The sequence below is a fragment of the Parus major genome, chromosome 1A, assembly GCF_001522545.3.
Source record: "Parus major isolate Abel chromosome 1A, Parus_major1.1, whole genome shotgun sequence".
NCBI classification, from domain to species: Eukaryota; Metazoa; Chordata; class Aves; order Passeriformes; family Paridae; genus Parus; species Parus major.
This window is the reverse complement of record NC_031773.1, coordinates 37,020,652-37,044,904: the sequence shown is the minus strand read 5'-3', so window position 1 is coordinate 37,044,904 and position 24,253 is coordinate 37,020,652. Positions and strand designations below refer to the sequence as shown.

The following is a 24,253-nucleotide window of genomic DNA, read 5'->3' as shown; positions in this document are numbered from 1 at the left end:
CGAATTTCATCACTAGAGTGAATTCCATCCCCCCTGAAAGAAAGTTACTGTGTGCCACCATACCAATTTTGAAAAGGAAAGCTACTTGAGAGTGTTTAAGCAAATCATTTATGTCTACTAACAGATCTTTTGAAAATTTCAGTATCAAAGATACTGATTCTATTCTCTTTAGGAAATGTCTAAGAACAAAATTATAAAGTTTAATGTAACACCCATTTTAAAACCTATCTATATATTGGGCATATTTGTCCAATAGACTGTAACTCTCCAAAATGAATCCCTGTTACCTTCAGGAAAAACTACTAAAAGTTTGATAGCTAGTGGTTTATTAACCAATTGTTTAATGCAGTTTGAAGTCTTAAACATTCTTATCCCTAAAATAAAATGAGATTTTAAATAAACCCTGTCCATTTTAATAATTTCATTTAAACTAAAGATTCAACCACTGAGACATGATTCTAAGAGCAAATACCATCAAAAATAGTTAAAGTTACACAGTCTAAATTACATCTTATTCAATTTTTCTCATCCTTCTCCCTAAAACCAATGTTCTTACTTGGCATCACAACTTTTAAGGATGAGTGAAACAGGCTTATGGTATAAAAGCAGCCTAGGCACTATTTCTGTTAGAAATGAAAAGGTATTGGGAGACCTATTATGTGAAAGATCAAAGTGTACCTCTGCTTAGTACTAGCAGAGACCTCCAGGCTATCATGCATTTTACACAGCATCCCCAGACTTTGCAATAAATGTTTGGGAGTTATCTTTTGAAGCTTCAGCCCCTGGATCCATGCAACTGAGTGAAAATATCACCTTTCAATAAAAAATACACTTCTAAACCTAGAGATTTTGGAGGGACTAAAGCAGTCATAGAAATTGAGCAGTAACAAGAAAAACTCCCAAGCACATGGCTCATGGAAAAACAGAATCTCAGCATTTTTAATAACTGAAAAGTTACAGCTTTGTAATTGGTGAAACTGGTAAGATGGCCTAATGTTATGTGCTTTATGAACAGCATGTTCAAAAACTTGTGCCCTCAGCTCAAAATACTGTTCCATTTATTAGCACAGCTACAAGGGTCACTAGAATGAAAGACTTCAATCAATATTGCTCTCAGAGCCAACGTGCAGAGGGTCCTCTCACAGCAAAACCATGTCTTTGCCTCTTCAGCTTGCAGAGAAAACTGGAAGTATAGCAGCAGCACACTGCAGACACATTGCTGATACATTTGACATGTTCAGAGCATTCCTAATCGATCCTAATTTTTAGCAGTTCTAATGGATATCCTCCCACCCAAAAATCCTAGTCCAAGGAATTGTGCTTTTCAAATATTAAATAAAATATTAATTTTTTAATTTTGTGTTTTCAAAGTTGTTTACTGCAAGGAAAGTTCTACTGTGCCCATTTCATGTACTTCAGATATTAATATAAACATGGAAGACTGACATCAGAAAAAATATTTTTATGTGCTAATGGTTTTGCAAAATGTTTCCTTTTACATGGAAAAGTAACCAAATTTCCTATTTCCTTCCCATTTTCACAGATAAATGCTGTCAATATTTTAACTTATTGTAAATAGTAACATTGTAAATAGGTCTAAGATGTGTCTTTTCTCATTTCTGAATAAACCCTTGAATGAGTTTCATTTACATAAGGAAAGGTGTCAAAATGAGATGCTTATGACTTATATGTCTTCAAAGTAAGATTTATAGTATGAAACTTAAAAGAAGAAAAAAAAATCATCATTGAATAGAAAAGTCATACTTTGAGAGAATCCAAAACTGCCAAATAATGTCCCTTAGTGATCACCAACTCCATACAAGGGAGTCATCTTAACCTGTATGTTTCATAATCACTTGTACCATATTAGTTAGTTCTTCAGTTAAGCTCCATGTACCATAAATGCAAAATGGCAGAGTTGACAAAAAAATCTATCCTCTTATTTCCTAATCAAAGTGTAAGTCACGACAAGAGCACTGACACAACAGGCTATCTCCAACACTCGAAGGAAATTTGGGCTGGAAGTGACCTACCACAAATTCCTAAGGTACACACCTGAAATTAACCAGGTAGTCTTTGAAAGTGGGTTGCACAATGAGATTAGAATTAGAAACAAAAGGGAAATACTGATTAAAGCTTGCTCTCACAAGAAAAAAATAAAAAGGAACATCAATTTACCCTCAAAAAGCATGCACTGCTGCAGATGTCTACCAGTTTTGTTTGATTGTATTTAGAGATGGGACTACAATAGCAGTTACCAACGTCAGCAAAGCTGCATTATGATGACACAATATAATTCTTCTTATTGAGAGATTTTAATCACAAGTATTAGACAGTAACTAAAAGTAAAAAAAACCCAAAACCCTAAACCAATTATCAACATTCCCATTCAAAAATACACAGCCATAATAAAAACTGCAGTAGCAAACAAAATGTAACATTATAATTTCTTTGATATGTGGATCATAGAAGCAATTCATTATAGTAGCTTCTTGAAAGTTGCCTCAGTAATTGTATAGAACTGCTGAAATGTTTACACATTGTACAACTTAACGCCAAAAACCAACCCTTCTTTTAAATGGAAATGACATTTCTATGAAAGACTCTGATTTAAAAACATAGCCAAGTTGATATTCAATGTGATGTTTAAAAATAGCAAAGAACAGGAACACAGTATACAACAGAGAAGAATAAGCATGTCAACCTTCCTGACTGAAGCTGGCTTATGAAATTCCAACAAGCAAATTACGCTAATTAATATTTTGCTTTTGAAGCCTAATGTGAAAAGGTGGTTAAAATCTACTACCACAGCAGCAGCCCAGGCATTTGGCTCCTACACTTGAGAAAGATGCTGATTTCTTGTAATGTTTTTCAGTGGATGAAAAAAAAGCTGGTGAATACACTAGGATTTCAGAATAAATATATATTCAATATACAATAACACTGAAAAATGGAACATGTAACAGATTTACAGTTCAAAATTTTCAAGTAATAGACAAAAATACCAGGCAGTATTTATTGAAACCATTAAATGGCTCAAATGGTTAAATTTCTAGCTGAGAAAAATATGATTACATGACTTCTGGGCACTTGGAAAACACATAATTTGAAAATGTGTCTAGAAAAGTATGTGTTTACCAATTAAAGAAAAAGCTTAGAAGCTGCAGCAGATAAATTAAATAGTAGAGACTAATCAATCACAATGCTAAAATGATAGATGACAACTAAACTGAAGCCCCAGGGAGCTACAACTACAGAGCCATTTTGCAAAATCAGGCTGCATAACTAGCATACCTCAAAGCAGTACAGAATCTAAATCCATGTCAGAGATGTCACATTAAAAAGCACAAAGTGGTGTCTGTAATATAGGAATGATAAAAAGAAAAATAAAGTTTTGAGGCACAGAATTTTGTAAGCATATAAGCCATATAGAATAGACTCCTCTGAATAGTCGTAACATGATAACCAAAAGACAGGCAACATAAACAACCTTTACATTATGCAAATGCTACTATATAATTTACCAGAAGGTCATACTTTCACTATGTGAGGGGGAAAAAAAGAGTGAAACTAATTTAAGGGAAGACCTCATTAAAGACTTAAGGTAGTGGAAACACTACAATGAACAATTTTGTCCAAGCCTGCAGTATATGCACATGAATTTTAATTTGCAATGACAAAACCTGTGACAAAATGGCAAAAAAACCAAGGAATGAGGGCAGGCACTTCTATGCTGCCTCTAGATTACTGTAATGCATGAAAGACTGAAATAATAATGTAGGGGAAAGTTATTGTGGTTAGTACAGAATATTCAGGAACTGCAAGCTCATTTCTTTTGAATACTCGTAAATTCAACTTTTACAAAACGACCCTTCCAAAACCAAAAAACCTTTCATTTAGCTACTTCAGCTCTGGTACATTACATACCTCTAGATGTGATATGGTAAATGGTAAAATATAAAACACAGTAGCTTTTGAAATAGATATTAGGGCAAACAAGGGTATGTTGCACACTCATGAGCTAACATGAATAACACATAATGGAGTCAAACTTCCCGTACAATAATTTTCATCAGGCCAAGCCTCCTCTCATCTGCTCACAGCAGAGTCTGGATTCTGGCCATCCCTCTCCTGTACTAGCACTATGCTTGTGCAATCTCCTAATTTACATCACATTACCTAAACTTGCCTTTGTCAGACAAGAGTAACAAAAAACCTGCTATCAACCAGCCACCAATTATTTGCCACTTCTTTGATAAACCAAAGTTTGGATTTTTTTCCTGCTCCATAAAGGATACCTGTAATCTTTTGCAATATCAAGGACAAATGACAAAGGCCCTTACACTTAAAATAAAGTTGGGAAAATGTAAAACCCACAAAACATACTATATATTATGACTTCTATTTTATCCTTTTAAAATAAGAACAATATAAATTTTAATTTTATTTTCTCTATATGTGGGAAGCCAATCTTTTTTCCCCAGATATTTTAAATTTTAGATTTTAATTGAAGTTGAAGGAAAAAAGGTATTCTGAAACAACTCCATAATTCCAATTTATCAATCACAGTGTCAGAAGAATGACTGGTTAGTATATGAATAACACAGTTCTCGAGGGTGTTGTTAGAAGGCCCAAACATACCATACACAAACTTCCCTCCATGGGAGAATGTACAGCCTGATCAAGCTGGTAACATTGCTTCTCACTGATGATGGATGAGAGGTAAGGGTAATTTTATTTCTGTTTTATTATTCTAATTTCCCATGTATATTCCAAAGAGAGTGTTAAATAAATTTCACATCATGAATGTTAAATAACCACTGCAGAGTTTCATTTTTGTTGCTATATTTTCATTATATGTTAGATCATTTGTAGTTTATAATGATAACACCACGACTGATAAAAGTAACTGATGGATAATATGAAAAGGTCCTGTCAACCTACTCTGCCAGCAGAAGAGAGAGGATTTTTATGTGAAGGAGTACCAGTAATAGTTGATTAATTTTTTCTCACTATACACAAATAAATACATGTTATTCTGAAAACAGCTGCCTGAGAGTTCTGGCCACTTAACACAGAAACACAACTGGGGGGATCTTCTAAAGTCTACAGTAGTGAAATTTATTTTCTACAAGTAGTGAAATTTATTTTCTACCTACAAGTAGGTCTGTAACGACTTGTGGACTTTTTGTATACATATATCAGCTGAACTATAAAAATTGCTTGGAATTGCTAGCATTTATTCATGTAACTATCAGTGACCTGCTGCCAAAACTTCAGATCCAGAGGGCATAAAGCATGATTGATTAGGTTGAAGGTATCCCATGCATTAAATAACAACTTCTAAAGTTCCACTGCATCTTTCCACACATCAAATAAAACTGCAATACCTGACACATATTACACTATGTTGCAACCCTTTGTGAATTCCTGAGACACAAGCATATGGCATTATTCTGTGTGTTATGAGCTGACAACAGCAATAAGGCTCTTGGTCTGCAGAGTATCTATCTGATACTAGAAATAGCAAGCTCAAAACTTGCCCAAGATCAGAAACATTCTGCAATGCAGCTCTGCCAAGAGTAAGAGGAGATGGCCCTGTGTGGGAGACGCGAGCAGAAAACATGAAGTTTGAGCAGATTGACTATGTGGCAAAAAATGGAAAGATAAAGGGTAAAAAGAGGTGTGATATAGGGAAATATATCATATATAGGATAGTGTGATGTAGGGAATATAAACCACAGGAATCACAGGGGAAAGAAAATGAAAGGAAAGTATTGCTGATAGAAGAAATTAAAGAAATCAAAGGAATAGATAAATAGGAGTTTTGAGAAGTTTTCTAGAATTCTTTGGTACATATGTGTCATTTACTTTGTATCTAGAAGATGCCCACAGGTAACAGTTTAGTACAGTGTACGAATAACCACGCAGGTTCACAAACAAGCATTGTGTTGTCCTTGGATTTGTGAAATGTCACACATTTCCTTTCTTGTTAAAGTCCATCATCAAACTTGTCTGCCCAGAGATATAATGGGTAATTTTTTTTGCTATTGAGATTTACACACATTCTTTCCCAACAAGGAGTATTATCTTATTACTTCTCAAGAAATATTCAAGATTTATTTCCATTCAAAACTAGCCTGTTCCATATGCCTGTTTGGCTAAATGAATAGGGATTTCACATACAACAGTAAAACTCCTTAACTTGTACTGCCAAATGTATACTTTAAATGCAGAATGGTGCTAAAGAACACATATTCTCTGTGCATTACTTACCGTCCACAATTATCTACCACAAAAAAGGCAGGTTCTATTGGCACCTAGCACAGAGGAACTGTTTTGTTGGAACTGTTAATAGAAATGTGCTAACACAAGACCACCTGCTCTGCTTCTCAGAAGATATTGCCACCTGTTAAACACCCAGTAACATGGTACACTCGTAGAATCAGCTACGCTTCCCAGGGCACATTACTTGGATGGGCAGTGAAGGCAGTGTCTGTGCCCTACTTTGTCATGACTGGTATTTCACCAACAGCCCAAGATTTTTTTCCTAGGGACAATATCAATAATATCACCCACAACACAAACATGGCTCATTTTCTTGTCTCAGCAAGTGGCCTTAATTTCTTGGTGTTTTATAATGCTGCAGTTGTCAAGGGCCAGCACTGCCATGCTCTGCAATTGGTTGGACTGTGCAGTGAACAGCACAGCTATGACCAGGGCAGTTTGGAACAATTAGTCACTGGTTATGTAGCTAACACAAACCCATAAAAGTCTTTTGCTCCTACACTGACCCAGCACCACCATTTGATTACACTGATGAATCTGCTTTTCTGCAAAATTTCATGTGTGAGCAAATGTTGGCATAATATTGTTTTTAGCTTGTTAGTGTCAGTTTCTACTGGAATGTATTTTTACTGAGATAAACAATACAATATTCTCAGTATGGGCAGCAATGAAGACACCGTGTGGACTACCTGGACCTACCTGAGATTGTAGGATTTATAAAAGTCTACCCCTGTGAAATGAAAACTAAGTTGGATATGAGGCAGAAATGTTCACTGCACGAATTTCTTACATTTGTTAGAAGAACTGCAAATACGAAAGAATGAAAAAAATTAAAAAGGAAGTGCAAGTCATGTTTAAAGTATGTAAGTTGGTCACTTACTGTTCAGAATAGAGAATGTGTGCTTAACTCTCTTCTCTTTGTTTATTCAGGACTCCACGCCTCTGTAAGAAAAACAAATACATGCATTTATCATGTTTCTATCTAAATGGAACTACCTAGTTTCATTTGTTCTAGAGAAGTTTGCCATTTTCAAATAGCAGCAGAGATGAGAAATCAACAAGTTCAGGGAACAAATCTCCCTTGAAACTTCAGACTAAATGCTGGGCATCCTAATTTCATCTGGGCACCTGCAGGTCTTCCCAGTTCCAGGAAGGTGACAGGCTTTCACATTTCTGAGACTGGCAATCCTCTTGTCTAAAATGTGGTGTATTAGATCTTGGCTGAATTACCCATTAGACTGAAGAGTCAAGGAAGAAAGAACATATGCCTCCAAAGACAGCCACAGCCTCGCTCACCACTTTTGGAGGAGAGTGGAACACGCTGCAGAGGGGTGTTTGCTGCCTCACTCCTGCTGTTTCATAGAGGAAATTTGTACAGTGAGAACTGAACACAGCACACCAGCTGCTTAGCCTTTCTTGGCCAGTTTACAAGCATCACAACAGAGGTGAGTTTTAAGGCAGGATTTGATGGAACACAGCATACTGCTTTTGCAGATTTTACTATTAACAATTTTCATTAATAAAGGCTGCTAGAGAGAAGAGAGGAAAATTGGGACTGCTGGGCAATAGGGGCTACAATAAGGGCAATGCTGGTGTGAAAGGGCAAGCACAATCAACCTGTGAAGTCATTAATTGTGAAGATGACCAATTTGGATGCAGTTGAAAAATGGAGCCAAATACATAGTTGCCAAGATAGACAAATGTATTTTTTACATCAACTAGAAAATGAAAACTTTGTTGTCTGAAACTGTCACACTACAGCACACCAACACTTACACTGGTCTTTGAAAAAGGCAAATCATGATTCCATCTACCATCTCACTCTAATCAACAAACCATCTTTCATGACTCAGATAATATAGGACTCAAACTGTAACTAATTATAAAATCTAATTTCCCCTTCTATTTTAGTAAGAAATTATATTTCTTTCTGTATTGTTCTGTCAGTATTTATGACATACCAGAAATCACTCATATTTGCATATAAGTGTACTGAAGGAACCTGTTAAGCAACAATTGATAACTGTTTGGAGCCAAGGGCTATGTAATACATTAGTCAGTAGCATCTAATATTATGATGATATTAAGTTTTAAACTTTTTTGAACCATAGGAATCAGCTCTTCTATCTAAGCAGCCCATTTTGTTATGTCCCAGACCTCAGTGAGGAGCTGAACACTTAAAATGATGCAAGGTTAACTGGGCAATGATTTGAAATCTTACTCTAAAGGGTTTAGAATAATTCAGATGCTGGTGTAAAACACAGCTAATTTCATTCCCACAGTTTGTAACTCATATCAAATGTCAAGTCAATAGCCTTAGCAGGCCTTACCTTGCTTGGTGCTCTGTATTAGCTGTATAAAATGTTCTGGAACAGACCATGACAGACCTAATCTGAGGTACTGTACTCCAATATTTTTTGAATGGCTTCAACCAAAACTCTGCCTCTTGCTGTCAAGTCAAGTCTTCCCAAACTGAGGCATTTGAAATTCAGAAACACTCAAAAAGAGGATTCAATAAAAGAACCTCTAATCTCCACCTTCTCCTGGGGTTCAGAGCCAGGGTTTTGGTGCAGGGCCCTGTGTATATCTTGCATTTAAGCAGAGGTAGCTGCAAGTGCCTTAGAGAAATTAACACCCAGAGTCACACCTGCTCTGTGGTACACTGTCTCAATCTTCCCCTGTTTCTCTAAGCTGTCTGTGTCAAGCTGTGTCATATTTATTACTGAGCCTTTCAGGAGGTTCACTACCTCCTTCTGCTGCAACGACAGAAAATGGAAAAGAAAGATAAATGTTTACTATAGCATTAATTGTAAATAACTAAACAAAAATACAGGTTATGCACTAGAGAAGCAAATTTAGGTGAAACTATGAATAAGTGCAGTGCTGCATTAAGTGAAAACAGAGACAACCTGCCTGCTCCTTTGAAGCTCACAGTCTGAGTTTTCAAAACATATGAAAAATGTAATGCACACCTGGAGTAAATAAGTAAAAACCGACCAATAAAATGTAACAGTTGTCCGGGAAACTAAATACCATCACTCTTTGCAAGGATTTGCAGAGGTAAAATATAAGGAGATAAATAAACTGGTAATATTTGCATTTTTAGAGGAAGGTTAAAACATTACAAAAGAAATTCAACTGTGTTTCTATCACTTACTAATAAACACAGGCTATTTTTTCTCAGATGTGTTGGAAGATTAATTCATAACCCTTGGTTATGGATTCCTGTGGGTCTTCAGTTCAGGAGATCCCCTGCAGTGACAACTATATTTTCAGAGCTGCAAATAGCATCTGTCATAGCACTAGTATCTTCCAAGGCTCCGTTTTTACTTCAATAATATTTGCAAGGGAAGACGTTTCCTAATGAAACCATTGGAAATATCAACAGAAACACATTTTGATACATGTGAATACATCTTGTAATATCCCTTTGAAGTGTAATCTATATTTACAAATATTAAATATAGATAGAAGACACTTTAAGGCATTTAATTTCAGGGTAAGTACTCATTTAAATGATCTACAACTTTTACTTCAGTTAGCATACAGATATGCAAAAGTAAGCAAAATGAAGCCTTTTCTCATTAATTCCAAACTCTCTGATCCCAGTCACCTTTGTGGTAACCAATTATGGAAATCGTCCCATTAAACTGGGGCAGGACTGGAGCTCTAAAATCAAACCAGTTCAGTCAACAACACTGAATTTAAGATTATACATACATACATGCACACAAAATGAAACCCTACTCCACTGCAAGGAAGGGATTCTTTGCAATTTTCTCAGGCAGCTCATGTTTAACTCATACAGAAACAGCGGATTTACATTTATTACAGGTGACAAAGAACATTTTTAGCATCCCAGAATCATGGCAAAAATAAGCCCCTTTTATTAGATGCTCCACTTTTCATTGTGAACTGTGGTACAAAAGATGAAAGGGAAGTTTCATGGTAATTAAAAGATTTCTCAAGATATCTTAGGCCGTCTCCAGTTTCTTTATGCCATTACTATTTTTGAAGCCAGGAACAACTATGTGATCTTTTACAAACTCCATGAAGAAAAAATTTCTATCTGTTTAGGATTATGGGCTAAACACTCATTAGTAGAGCATATGGCTGTTATTTGAGTATTTTTCTTCTCTCTCTTCTTTCAAACACTGAGGAATAATTTTGCAAACTGAATCTCTGTACTCTGGAGTAATAAAAAGCTGCTAATATATCATCATTATGACTCAGTGACAGTTCCAGAGCACAACTGGACATTTTTGTCATGAAGGAATAAAAGCTCTAGAAATGAGTTTCAGGAGAGTTTTGGTTTTGATAGAGCTGACTTTATTGATTGTCTTTCAGACCTGAGGGCATCCACTTATGTGGCATATCTGGGAGGTTTGGAATAAACCATTTTGAAATTTTGTGTGGCAAAACGAAAAAATATAAACAAAACCTCAAACAAAAAGCAGCTTGTGTTTAACCTACTGAATTTAGCAGCACATCCTCAAAACACAAGCCCAGTAGTCTTAGAAGTGAAAATGGGTATTTCAAATTTTATTCTCTGCTTTAGAATTATTTATGAGAGAAAATCAGATTAATTGAAAGTGGAGGAGTCCATTATGAATAGACTGACATCCTGTAAAACATAGAACTGACGTCTGGAAAAATGAGGCTAGCATTCGATTATGAAGTTTAAATTAGCTAATAACCAGTACAGAGTCTGGATAATTTCCAGTTGCATAATGTGCAACAAATTAAATGCATTTTGAAAAAAAATGCAGTTGTGGGCATTTATTAATCGTCTCAAATATTGAAACAGAAATTGTCATACATTATGAACCTTACAGTCCTTAATCATATGTATATTCCACTGTTTTATGGGCTTAATTTGCTCAGCATCAACTTTTACTGTGAGTAACAGTGATTTTGTCGAAACCTCAAATAAGTCACAGAACAGATCTGAGGATTACTTCAGAAGGGATTTAAAGCACGCCCTGTGAATCTCTATACAACCACCACTTAAAACACTACCCGTTCAGGCCCAGATGGATCGCTATGGCAACAGAATCCCAAATACCAGGTTTGTAACTAAAAAAAATGTAAATTATTGATGAACCCAGAGTTGTCTCTCTTGGACATCCTCCTATTCAAATAGCAAGCCGTATGGTTAGAATACAGAGAAATGGTTGATATGCAATTTCCCCAGCCCAGTGAGCACTAATCCCAAAGGATTTCATTAAATCTTTTGGCTTAAATTTTTATTCTTGGAACAGCAGTCAGCAAGCAGGGATTACATTAAAACAGGCACTATTGAGGTCATTACTGACTGAATTCAGGTCTGTAATATAACAAAACAGGAACTAATTTTAAATATACCTCCACACACAATTCCTCCCCCCCCCCACCAAAATAACACTGCTCGAAGTTATTATATATTTGATGACAGCACTTTTTCCACTCAAATCACCACCATTCCTCCTTGCCTACAGGCAATGATGGAGAACAGTACTAAAGAGTGAAAAACAAAAACACACATTATTTGATAAAGAGGTGCACATCTCATGGTAGAGGTGACTGTGCATAAACAACTGAGTTGCAGGACAATGAATGTAAGGAGTCTCTGCAGCCTCTGATATTCGGTAAAACAAAACCAAAACCAAGAATAAAAACTTCTCTAGCAAATGAGCAAATCAGAAGAGAAGAAGTACTTATTGGCATTTTTACTGCAAGTTTCATGGACAGTCTGATAAGGGAATAAATAGTTGTTGGAAAGCCAAACACTACTGGAAAGCCTCTCAGACTTTATACACAGTGATTAATACAGTGAATGTGAGACAAAAATAGACCCATCAGTTCTCAAATTCTGGACTGTGACAGTCCAGTTTTCTTTTAAAAGAAACTATGGCTTTAAAAAACCCAAACAATTCTCAGGTGTGCCTGCCATTAGGTGTCACTGTACACAGAAGAGAAATGGCAAACTTCTGACTCTTTAAGAGTTTGTTACCAGATCCAATGTCTACCCAAAACTAGAAGGAAAAACCAGGACAGGGGTAGATTTGTGGAGATGGATAAATATGGAGGAATGCTTTTGCTAATAGAAAGGAAACAATCATTGAAACAGAAAATGAAAGAAATAAAACTGTGGCATTGAGTCATTTCCTAATATGAGGGAAAAATTTAGAGCAACAGAATGAAAAGAAGATAGTGGTTGTACAACACACTCCCTCGTGGGCCAGGATAAATTATCCCATTGTCATTCTTACAGATGAGCATTTATTCAATACAGCACATAAAGACAGAGGGCCTATTTTGGAGAGCTGTCATTTGAACAGCCATTTAGATTTATAGAAACTAACTAGATTGCAAGCCTTTTTTAGGTCTCAACATGTAATGTTTTAAATACTTCAGAATACAGTTTACAAGATACACATTCAGCATCACTGTGGACACTAGAGACAAAACCAGTATTTAGACCTTGCTTTTCTCTGTCCATTTAGTCTGTGGCTTGGCCATTCCCACCCTGTCACCCATATATTTTAAAGGTGAACAGTTTTCAGCTCTACAGGTTTCTTTACTTAGCAAAGGACTCTGCTCCTTGTGGAATTTGTCTCTGAGAGTCCCTTATACAATACTAGCAATGAAGCTGCTTTTTCAGCCTCTGTTCACTTGTATTGAGCTACCTGCCACCTAAAGTTCAAAGAGCCTTCCCTGTAACTTCCTCAGAATTTCAGTTCTTAGCAGAACCAGATGTTTCAACTCTTGACTAGCTTTTTCTTGTTATTACCATACACCTCCATCAGACATGCTGTGTTTCTGTTACACAGGACACACAGAGGCAAGAGCAGTTCCTAATCTCAGTAAGTGCCAGCTGCTCCTCAAATGCCACTGCACCACATGATGCTACTCACATTCTCAGATTCTTTCTCCTACCAGTACTGCCTGAAACATGCCTTGTTTCCCTCTTTGGTTCCCAGTCCTGGTGGATTCAGATCTCTCATTGCCTGTCAAAAGCCTTTTCCAGCTTCTGTTTTATCCTTACACTTGGCTTGATGTTAGAAGAGCCATCCACTCTGATACTTCCATCAACCACACCTAGGTCAGCATCATAACTTCATGATCAATAAGCAATCATATGGATCAGCAGGCACTAAAAGATTCTCTTTCAACAAAGAAAACCCATTAATGGTGATGATACGGTCAGTGATAATACAGTCACAAGTGAGTATCTGAATCATCTTGAGATGTTAGAAGAATCTTGCGTGGCCAAAGGAGTATCAGAATTTGGGGCAGCAATAGCATTTCCCCCTTCCAGTAGCTATCCAGGACAATACAACATGGCTCTTCTTCTACTAACCCTCATTTCACCGTGAAGCTACTGTAGTCCTGCTGTAGAAATGGCATGGCACAAGTGCCAGCAATACGGATGCACAGACTTCCAGGAAATCTTTGCATATAACAGACCATTAAAGTAGATTAGCTGGATGTGTTCACACTGTGTAGGGACACTTCAACCACTATGCTGTATCTGCCATGTAGTAACTGTGGAGCTGCTCTTCCCAGTGCGCAGCTTGCCATTCCCACTTTTTCACTGTTGGGTATGTCTCAGCCATTTTCTTAGACAATAATAGAACTTTCAAACTTTACATGAAACTTGTATTTTTCCAATTGCAAATATGAACACGTGGGAAAACTAACATTTATTAACAATAAAAAGTCATAAAAATTTCATACATCACAGTGAAACTTCATTTTTCTAAGTGAAAGTTTTGAAGACTTCAGCTGAAACAACCAGCATTTGTAATATGGCGTTCCATCAAATTTAATTCCAAATATTTTCAGGCTTTTTTAGACAGTAAGATACAGAGCTACAATTACTTCCTGTGACATTTTAGTAAAAAAGAAACACAGTTCTCTGTAAGTTGCTTCATAACATTATTTAGACTAGGCATCTTGGATCATATGAAATGATAAAGAAAATAGTTCCTAGCAAAATTGGTTTCAGATGTCATATTTAGGTTGCTTGTTACAGCTATAGACTAAGACTTATTTAGAAGCACAATGGAGGTTTTTGATCAGTCTCCTAAATCCTTTGTAGAAAGATAACATATCCATACATTAGTAGATACACACTCAGTAGCATTCCAGTGTTTGGAGATTCAAAATCTAATTGGTTTTATCACAGGAGGAAAGAACCTGCTGCAATATCCACTGCAGGAAGTGATTATATGTTACATAACCCAGCTGATCTTTTTGTTCTGGTATGAGAGGAGAGGTTGACTTTCTTTCTTTCGTTATTTATCAATTCTGGTTTACAAAAATATACTAATATGGATAAGCAATTCACCCATAAAATCTGACAGTGAGTGTCAACATCTCCACAAATGAAGCAACATAATCTCCGAGTAAGCTGTTCCAATACCCTTTCTATATTACCATAGAGAGACCTACAGTGGCAACAACTTCAGTATTTCCTGGCTATTTAAATGCATCCCTTCAAAGATAACTTTTTAGATAGAGGGGAAATTCCTAGCAGACTTTGTGGTTCATCTGGATAGGTACACAAAATGTATAGAGATGATAATTCACCACTGGTATAATGTCAGCCCACATTTTCTATACCATACATTAAGTTTTATTCACACTGCTGTTTTCTCCTAATGGAAATTATTAAAAAAAATTAATTTGAAAGTCTACCAAATCTAAATACAGACAAAATCAACTTACTGCCTACCCCCTCCTGTACTAATCCAAGAAGTAATGGACTACATGCTGCTCAGATTTCTGAAAACAAATCCCATAGAGACAGACACATCACTTTCCAAAGCTGGTACCCTTGATTTCTCACATGAATTTTAATGTTGCTTGCTCTGCACCCACCATGCAACAAGCCCTTTTGCTCCACAGCAACTGCTCTCTGCTCCCTTTCACCTTTTTATAACTGAGTGCTTCATATCCCAAGACTACTATTTTTAACCTTCCTGTGCAATTTCACTACTCTCACAATCACAGTTGGCTTCTCCTTTTCACTGAACTACACTTTGAATTACTAAGAGAATGAAAAACACCAACTTAAATGAAGATTTTTTTGATTTTTGTTTACAAGGAGATATGATATTTTGTACCTTTCTGTGGCCAATAGGAGCAAAGAATGAAACAGTCAAAATTAATAATGAAACTGGACAGCACTGACCCCTTGCACTGGTACTAGACATTTAATAACAGGATCATTAAATAAAGATACATGAAGATTTATATGTTTCTTTTCAGTTACAACACATAATATTTCACTACCAAAAAATGTTTCTAATCACTCTACTAAGTTTAGCATTAAAATAACTTCATTGTAACACCGTAAGAGCAAACAGTTACAGCAACACTGGTGGAAATACTTTACAACCTTATGGATAAATTATTAGGATGAGAAAATCATGAGCAATTAGTTAAAAATTAAAAAAATGTTTTCAGCCTACTAATTATTTATGTTAAAAAAAAACCCTGTGGTATTTCTGTCTTTGAAACATTTATGACAAGAATGGATTCCTATTATGAGACTGTTTTATGAATATCAAAAAATCTGTTGGAAAAAACAAATTCATCTTATACCATGTTCTCTATCTTCCTCAGCAGGTAAGAATATTAGACCTCCTTACAGTCAGTAAAAAAACCCAAATTTGAGCAATCATTAAAAATTGTATCTTTCCTATTTAGTACTGTCCAGAACATTACTTTCTCAGTGACTGTCATTGTGGCACATAGGGCTGTCTCCTGGAAGGAGCTGTACCTAGCACCACTAAGAGATGCACTGACCAGTATTGCTGCTCCTCAAACACAAGTCATAGGTTGACCACTCAGTAGATCTTTCTGGTTCTTCAGCACTTTAACTTCTGCCTAGACACAGAGGCCAACAAATAAACTAAACCAAACCAAAGAATAGCAGACAGATGCACTGCAGGGGTATAAAACAGGTGAATGCCAAGAGCAATGCAAACTGGAGTTTCTTGTCAGGTTGCAATACAACTTGCTGAAGAAACGTGTAACCTAAATGACAAGAAGGAACACTGAGTGACGCCTAACAACAGCCTGTGGAAAGTACGAGGTGGGCATGTAAGCGGCCCCAGCAAGTGCTACCTTGACTCTCCAAAGCTGCAAAGTCAACTCAGCAGCAACTGCACAGTTCAGTGGGAATGTCTCATACCCTGAGATAAATGGCCTGGCTGGCTGTGCAAGGGAGAGAATTTGGTCATCAGAGCTGTTAACCAAGCGCAGGTGTTTCAGCACAGCATGTCTAAAGCATGCTACTTTCCATAGTTAGTGGCACATAGTAACATCCTACCTGGCCCCCTTGGCTTCCTTCCCTGGTCAACTAATAGGGTTGGGCTGGTATCTACAGTGAAGTCCATATCCACATTTATAGAAGCACAGTGAAAGTTTTCACCCTCAATTTCCATCCTCAATTCCATTGTCACCCTAGCCACTTGGCAGTCACTCTTCCCAAAAGAGGAAAGCTACTTAAGACTGACATGCTGAAGCTCTCTGCTGAAAAATCCAATGGAGAATCTAGTAGGTGCCACTGAACATGATTTAATTTGGGTCTAAATTCATTATTATATAACATCATCTAGAGATAGAATTTCCATATCTTGAAGCATTTCTTTACACACTATATGCACATGTCTGACAAATGATTTTGCAATACTAAAGATGAACTGAAGTATCATGACTTTTTTTGTCTTGAAACTACAAGCAGAAACCTAGAGACTGGGGAATTGAGGCAGAACTTTTAATCACAGGTGTCACTCTGGGCTGCAACAGAAGAGTTTAACTGCTAATCCTTGAAGATTACATGCAAAGATATTATTAAAAAAAGCAGGATAAAAGACAAGTGGTGGTTTTGCCAGTCTACATAACAGTAAAAAAACAAAGCATCAAGTCCACATTGAGCAAATCTGATAGCCTAATCAAAAAGTAGCACATCAGACAGTGCAGTTTTGATGTGCAGATGGCTAGGAACGTTAAAAGAGGCAGTTATCATTATTGTTCCTTACATATTTGAGTAAAGAAAAGATATCATGATATTGTATTTGCCTATAAAATCAACTTCCTCAGTTAGACATTGCCAGAAGGAATCTAATGGAAATGTCTATTTAGTGAAAATCAAATAATTACCTTGTAATTACCATCTCATGTGTTACACTTAATGTTAGCATCTCTGAATCAAGGAAAATTCAAAAAAAAGTCTATTTGAAATCCTTAAAAAAAACATATGGGCAAATATTTTAATTGGGCTACTTTTGCTAATGAAGCAAAGTATTCCACATAGCAGTTATTTCTCCCTCTTTGTGGAGCCAAATGTTAACATAAACCACCCTTTAATTTAATCTTCCTATCCATCTTGAGGAAACCTGTTTAATTTTTGATTATTAGATTCTCTGAAATACAGCTTATTCAGACCAAACTTCAGCCACTTCATAATACCTACTGATTTGCACTCAAATAGCACACTGGAGCAGTCTGAAGGGAAAAACCATTTGTTCTGTCTCAACTGATGTATAGCGTAATTTTCTGAGATTCTTTCATTGCAATTTGCAAACACATTAGCTAAGTCTATGAAACAAAAGCAATCTGTACTACCCATGGCCCAGAAGAAGCAGAAGCAGAAAGTTAGAAAACATAACAAATGTCTGAATCATCTTGAAGCAGGGACATACTCTACCTTCAACGCAAAACATAATTATCCAAAATGTGCCTCATCCATTTTTCTGACAAAGAAAGCCTGGCCACTGAACACCTAATACTGAATACAATCTTAAAACAGGCTGTATTAGACTTTTAAGAAGGGGCCTAGAGAAGGCAAACTTACCCTAGCTAACTCAGGGAAGCAATGCTGCAGTTAGGTTCTGAGACTTCCATTCCCCTCGTCCATCTCCTGCAGCTCCCCTCAATTCTACAGCCACTCTGCAGTCACCCTTCCCAAAGGAGGAAAGCTACTTAGCCCTGACATGCTGAAGCTCTCTGCTGAATAATCCAGTACAGAATCTAATAGGTGCCACTGAACAGTTTCAGTACCGTTGCTTTTTAAACAAAGCAGATGTAAGGGAATACACAGTGTGGGCAGGAAGGGGAATGTAAGTGCAGCTTTGATACACAGCCAGATCAGAGCATAACTGCATTCACAGATAGCAAGGGACAGCATAATAGACACTGTCACACAGAATGATTGGTACAGCATCTCTCAGCGTGGATTTTAAACAAATCAAGAAAACACCACATAATGTATCTAAAACTTCATTTCAGCACCTGGCAAAAAGGAAATATCTGTTAAAGACCATCTCGTTCAAGGAAAACCTTAATATGAGTTTCTATAAAAAGGGAACTTGAAATTACCTGTCAACAAATCAGCAGATGCCCTTTCTGAAGCTGACAGGTGCTTTTTGGCATTATTGTAATGACCATAAATATTTCATTGCACAGGGTAGAATCAATTGCTTTAATCAATTTCTACTATCACTTATGAAGCATGCAGACAATTTTCTAATCTATGCTTTGCAGTGACAGAAAATCTGCAAGTTCAGCATACTCAGGCAAAACTGACTGTCAATATATATTCCTTTTGACAAAAACCAGCATTTTGTCTATAAGGTTATAGTCCTGTCTCAAGAATTACTGAAGCAAGGTCTCTTAAGTAAATTGATTCTCCTAAAAAGCAGTAATACAATCCACAGCAGTGTCAGTCTTCAGCAAAGTTCTGTGATACATAGAGATTTCAGGATGCAATGTGAAATGCTGCTTCATGAACAGAACAGCCTGACAGCTTAAACCAGGAGCATCATGGATTCATTCAAATACATCAATAAATCCAACGTCTGTGTCAATTATTTTCTTTCTGAAAGCTCTATGTTCATATATCAGAAAATTCAGGAGATTAAGAAACAGTAAGAATAGGAGAAAGGATAAAATAACAAAGAAATCAAATATCTCTTCCTCTGGCCCTAGTTTCATTTGTTCATTCCTGATATGCTTTCTCTTCTTTTCTACCTTCTCCTTAAACTAAAATGGGCATCTAACAGAGCTGATAGTTGCCATTCTTTGCAGCTAAATAGTTCCTTTGAGCACATAGTGAGAAACTGTCTTGAAGTACTTTTATTGTGAATCTTACTACACTCATAAGAATAAGTAAAAAAAGAAACTGAGAGGTTAAATTACCCTAAGTGCAAAGCACTTCTTGCTTGACAAAAAATCCAGATCTACTTGTCTTGTAATTTGTCCACTGCTCTCTCAAAAATTTGAGTTTGCAAAGAGATGTAACAATAGAAACAGACCAATGTGATTTTTGGTGTTTCAGCTGCCACCTTCCATGCCCATTAAAGATAATACCCTTATCTCAGCTTGTTAAAAAAACACAACTGATTTCATTTTTAGCTTTACAAATATGAATTGTAAGTCATTGGAAGAGATCACTGAACATGTTAAGAAAAGCGAAGAGGACTCTTAGAAGGAAGATTTTGAAGAATTATGGCAGGCAGACTGATACTGTTAAAAAAACCCAACATCTGAAGAGAGTGGGAAGTATCTGAAAGATTGAAGACTCTACAGTATTTGGCACAAGACCAGCACTGTAAACAAGCATAACAGGACAGAACAGCGAAAGAAAGCAGTGGCTGGATACCAAAACCCCCTCTTTTTGCTCTAAAATATTTTAAGAGAAATAGCAAAGTTCAGCTATGTGTGAAACTCAAACTTGGACCAGGAAAAGCACAATAAAGTTGGTAGCTGAAATCATCTTACATTAGATGAGCTGAGGACTACTTGAACTAAGTATTTATTTTCTTCTTTCCACCTTACCCTTTAGTGAACACCATGCTATTATTGTGGAGGTGAGTGGAATTAGTGTAGCTAATACAGGGTTAGAAGTCAAGAACTCTAGAGATGTAATCCTGGATTGGTCTCAGACTTGCTCTGGTACCATGTTTACATCACTGTTCAGTTTCTCTACTAATAAAGCAGATACAATAATTTATAACTCATGAAGGACCTTGCAGGATTCAAGTGTGCAGTATTTTGCAGGAAAACTGCCAAATTTAAGTTTCCTGCAGCACTTAAACCGATCAGCCTATAGGGACTGGGCCTTAACTTAAGTCTACAAAAATGTTAACTGCAGTAGGAGAGAATCAAGACAAGTGTTTTTTAAAATTTTTACCTTTACATAACTAAACCACTTGCCATGGGGACTGAACGGTTGCACTTCTGGGACTTTGCTGGATTTCCAGATTTACGCTGCAGGACAGTTTTCCTTTGGCCCTAACACCTTAAGACTGTTTTTCTAAGGCATTATAAACAGAAAAAAGCACCACTCTCTAAGTATCCTTCACCATTTTGTTTTAAAAAGTCTTTGAAGCTGCAAGTGCCTCTTACTATTCATCTGTAGAGGGTTCATGACATTTGACTCCGTGGGCAAGGTGGTACTACAAAGAAACAACATGTCTCATAGCACATTTAATGTGGTTCAGTTGCCGCTGCTAATAACACTACATTTATCCTACTAAATCCCAAAGTATTATCCTTTCACCAGCATAGGAATTACTCAGCCAAAACTGAAATACACTCTTAAATGGAGCAGTTTAAACAAAGATGAAGGGCCAAAGGACTGCAAGACTGTTAACAGTATTTTCTGGGTTGTTTAAACATAATTAAGGAAATTCAGCAACAATTCTAAATTCTTCACTGTTTCATGTTTCCCTCTCACAATGAATTTTTTTCTGCTGTTGTTTTTTTTTTTTTTTTTTGTTGCACTCACTGTGTTACATAATTAAAATACTAAGATAAGGAATCTTTTATAGCCCTAAATGAAATCGCAATACCTTATGTATAAGCACTTACCTGTATTTGTAGGTATGCCTTTGTCAAGCTGTATCCACTCTCACATATATTCCCTCTGTATTTACCCAGCTTCCCCAAAAATCAAGGTCCATCTCTACTACATATGGATCTTCTGCATTTCTTTGAGAATTTTTGGCTTCAAACTACAGCACACCAAACAATAACTAACTGGATTAAGTTCATACCCATGCTTATGTCAGACACAAATTGTGATATTTATATGATTAAAAGGTTGACACAGAAATATTTGGATAAGATTCAGTTATATCAGCATGGGCATAAAACCGAATATGTGAATAGACAACTCATTATAAAAGTAATTATTTTAGTTCCTCAATAAATACAAATGTATAGCATTTAAAATATGTCATGTGACATTACACAAAAAAAAATAAATCAAAGGATCACCTATAACTAAGATAATGGACTAGAGAGTCTTAAGTTACACAAGGGAGATGTGAAATGATCCCAATTTAGATGCCTCCCTGGTAGCAGTAAAGAGATTTATAATTGTGCAAAAGCAGAGAGCCTTTGACACCCAGATTGTTCAAAAACCTCCAGTTAGATCAGTGTACCATTCTGAAATAACAACAAACACTACAGAACTTACAGCAGAAGAATAACAAAGGAAGATGGTGTGCTCCAGCCTGGATACAGCACACAGAGTTAGAGATATTCTTTAACAGCATTCAATGCTTTTATTATGCCCAGATGTCTTCTGAAGTCTTAAAGAAGTAACTAAAATAGATATTGAAAGATACTATAATTGATAGTGATAATTACCTTGGTAGGAGGCAAAAGACTATGATACAGCAGTACACAAATATTTTTTTTGTATAGTCTGCTAAGTATATTGATTTGGCATGGTCTGTACCACAGGCCTGTTTATTAAATACAGCATTTTACTTACACTATACTTCCAAACATCAATAGAAAACTTGGTGTCTGAGTCTTCTGAATTTACATAGTACAGATAATATCTTCCTGTTCTTTTCCACTCAGAATGAAATGGCTAACTCATTTCATAGGAGCCAGAAGCCAAATAAATTATCAGCTGTCAGTTATTGACCAGGCATCAAAAATGTATTTGGAGGCAATACTATCCAGAGAAACATGAGTTAGAGCTACTCAACCCTCAAGCCACACAGCACAGTTTTCTGCATGAAGATAGCCAAAAGCCCTGCACTGGAGATGGCAGTCCCACTAAACCTACCTCAGAGGTTGGGATTTCCCCTTGAAGCAGGGTGGCCAAGGCCAATACTACCTGAAGATAAAAAAGGCAAGACAAAACAGTCAGGTTCAGCTGAGCCAAGAACCTTGAAGGAAGGTTTTCAGCCTCTATGGGAACCAGAGATAAAGCTGAGATTGACCAGATTGCTGGTTTTAGCTGGTCCTCAGTACTTACTGAAGACTGACCTGGCCTGAAATTTTTGGTAGAGCATGGAAAAAAAACTTCTCCCTGAGAACTACAGTAGGAGGATTGCTACAGAAAGTAGAGAATTTGATTTTTTTTTTTTTTTTATGGGACAATCTAGTTCATCTTCCTGCTTAGTTCAGCCTACCTTCTTTAAAGCAAAGCCAAGATTCTGTGTAGTTTCACAGTTTCCTTTATAACCAAGCCTAAGACATCAATACTGCTTTGAAATGACGAAGAATGAAATGAGAAAGTCCCAGGACTTCCAATACTTACCAAGGAACGGTATCACAACAAGGAAATTAATTTCCCCAGAACATGGAAGATATCACCCCAGGCACCAACTTCAGTCCTCTGCAAACACAGACAACCCTGGAAAAACCCCTAGGCTGAAATGGCCTTGAATATTCTGCCAGGACAAGTTGCAGGACACCCCCTACTACCCTGATACATCCTGATGTTTTTCATGCAATTAGACAAAAGGTACCCAAATCTCTAAGTCGTTGGAAGGCCGTGGGAGAGCTCAAGAACATCCAAATGTCATTAGGCTTTGCAAAAACAAAATAATTTCTTGGTTGAAAATACCCAGAGCATAGCATGCAAGGGCAGAACTTTTCTACTTTTCCTGCTATATGTGGGATGTAGGGGAAAACAGAGCTGTTGGTATTAGCTTTGCCCTTCTACAGTAATCATGTAGCTTTTGTGAGTTTTTATACTGTTTTAACTGGAAAACTGAGTAACCAGGTTGCTTTACCATTTTTTACCATGGATCAGTAAAGCCAGTCTGTGCAGTTTTCACGTGCCGTCATACTGCATCCCAAAGCTTCCTTCATGACTCACACTGGCTCACTTTGTTCCTTTCCCTACATAATACTCCTCCTCATTTATAAGGAGCTAGTACATGAAATATTTGGTTTATTAGATTTACATTTGGCAAGTTAACTTCAATCACTACTCAGCTGTAAACATTTATGCTTCCCCCCAGATCAACTAATATCGATTCACTTCATATTTAGCCAGTTTAACATGATCAGAAGGATTTTCCTGTGAGATGCTGAATTTCCTAAGTAATAGCTATAGCTTGTGAAGAGGTAAAGATACTCAGCAAGATGCTTAAGCACACAGACTTTCAGTAGTCAGGAAACCTTTGAGACTACTTCTGTACTTAAACATATGCTTGTGTAACTGAATCACTGAACAGTACTCACAGTCAGGCCAGAAGAAAGACATAATGGTAAAATTTGGTGGAAAAGGCCCAGATGGTTTCTGACAATAAATCAACCATAAAAATACAGGATTTTAATTAAGCTTTGTTGTTCTACTCAGGGATGCTTACAGTTTTGAGTTTTGATGGCTGCATTTTAATTTAAGTCTGTTTGTGGACGAAGCATGCCCTGAGACAGGTAATCTATCTCAAGTATTATTTTCTTACACTATCTGACCTAGATATAACACTAGAAAAACACATTAATTTTGGCATGTTTTTGTCTCATCATCTCAAAACTAATTCCACTTTCAATATGGTAGTAAAAGGTAAACAAACAAATGCTAAAATCCCTACAATTCTAGCATGCAAGAGAGGCTGGATCACCTCCTTCATCTTCCATACAGACCTGAACAACCTCTTGTTCATCTGGTCAGTACTGGTGGTGGTACCTCTTATGCTTACTATGTAGTTTCCTTCTT

General features: G+C 36.7%; 1 protein-coding gene across 4 annotated transcripts in view; it reads right to left on the bottom strand.

Moving 5' to 3' along the window:
• The window catches only part of SYT1 (synaptotagmin 1), a 295,567-nt gene that overhangs the window by 207,332 nt on the left and 63,982 nt on the right, over window positions 1-24,253 (bottom strand). For 2 of the 4 annotated variants that reach the window (XM_015628699.2, XM_015628696.2), the window contains exon 3: window positions 7,169-7,230. The exons of 1 other annotated variant lie outside the window; for it this stretch is intronic. The gene's annotated coding sequence lies outside the window, so the exon portion shown is untranslated. Of the gene's footprint in view, window positions 1-7,168; window positions 7,231-22,366; window positions 22,418-24,253 lie in introns of all 4 variants that reach the window. One more of the 4 variants, XM_019006753.2, reaches the window with a different exon arrangement.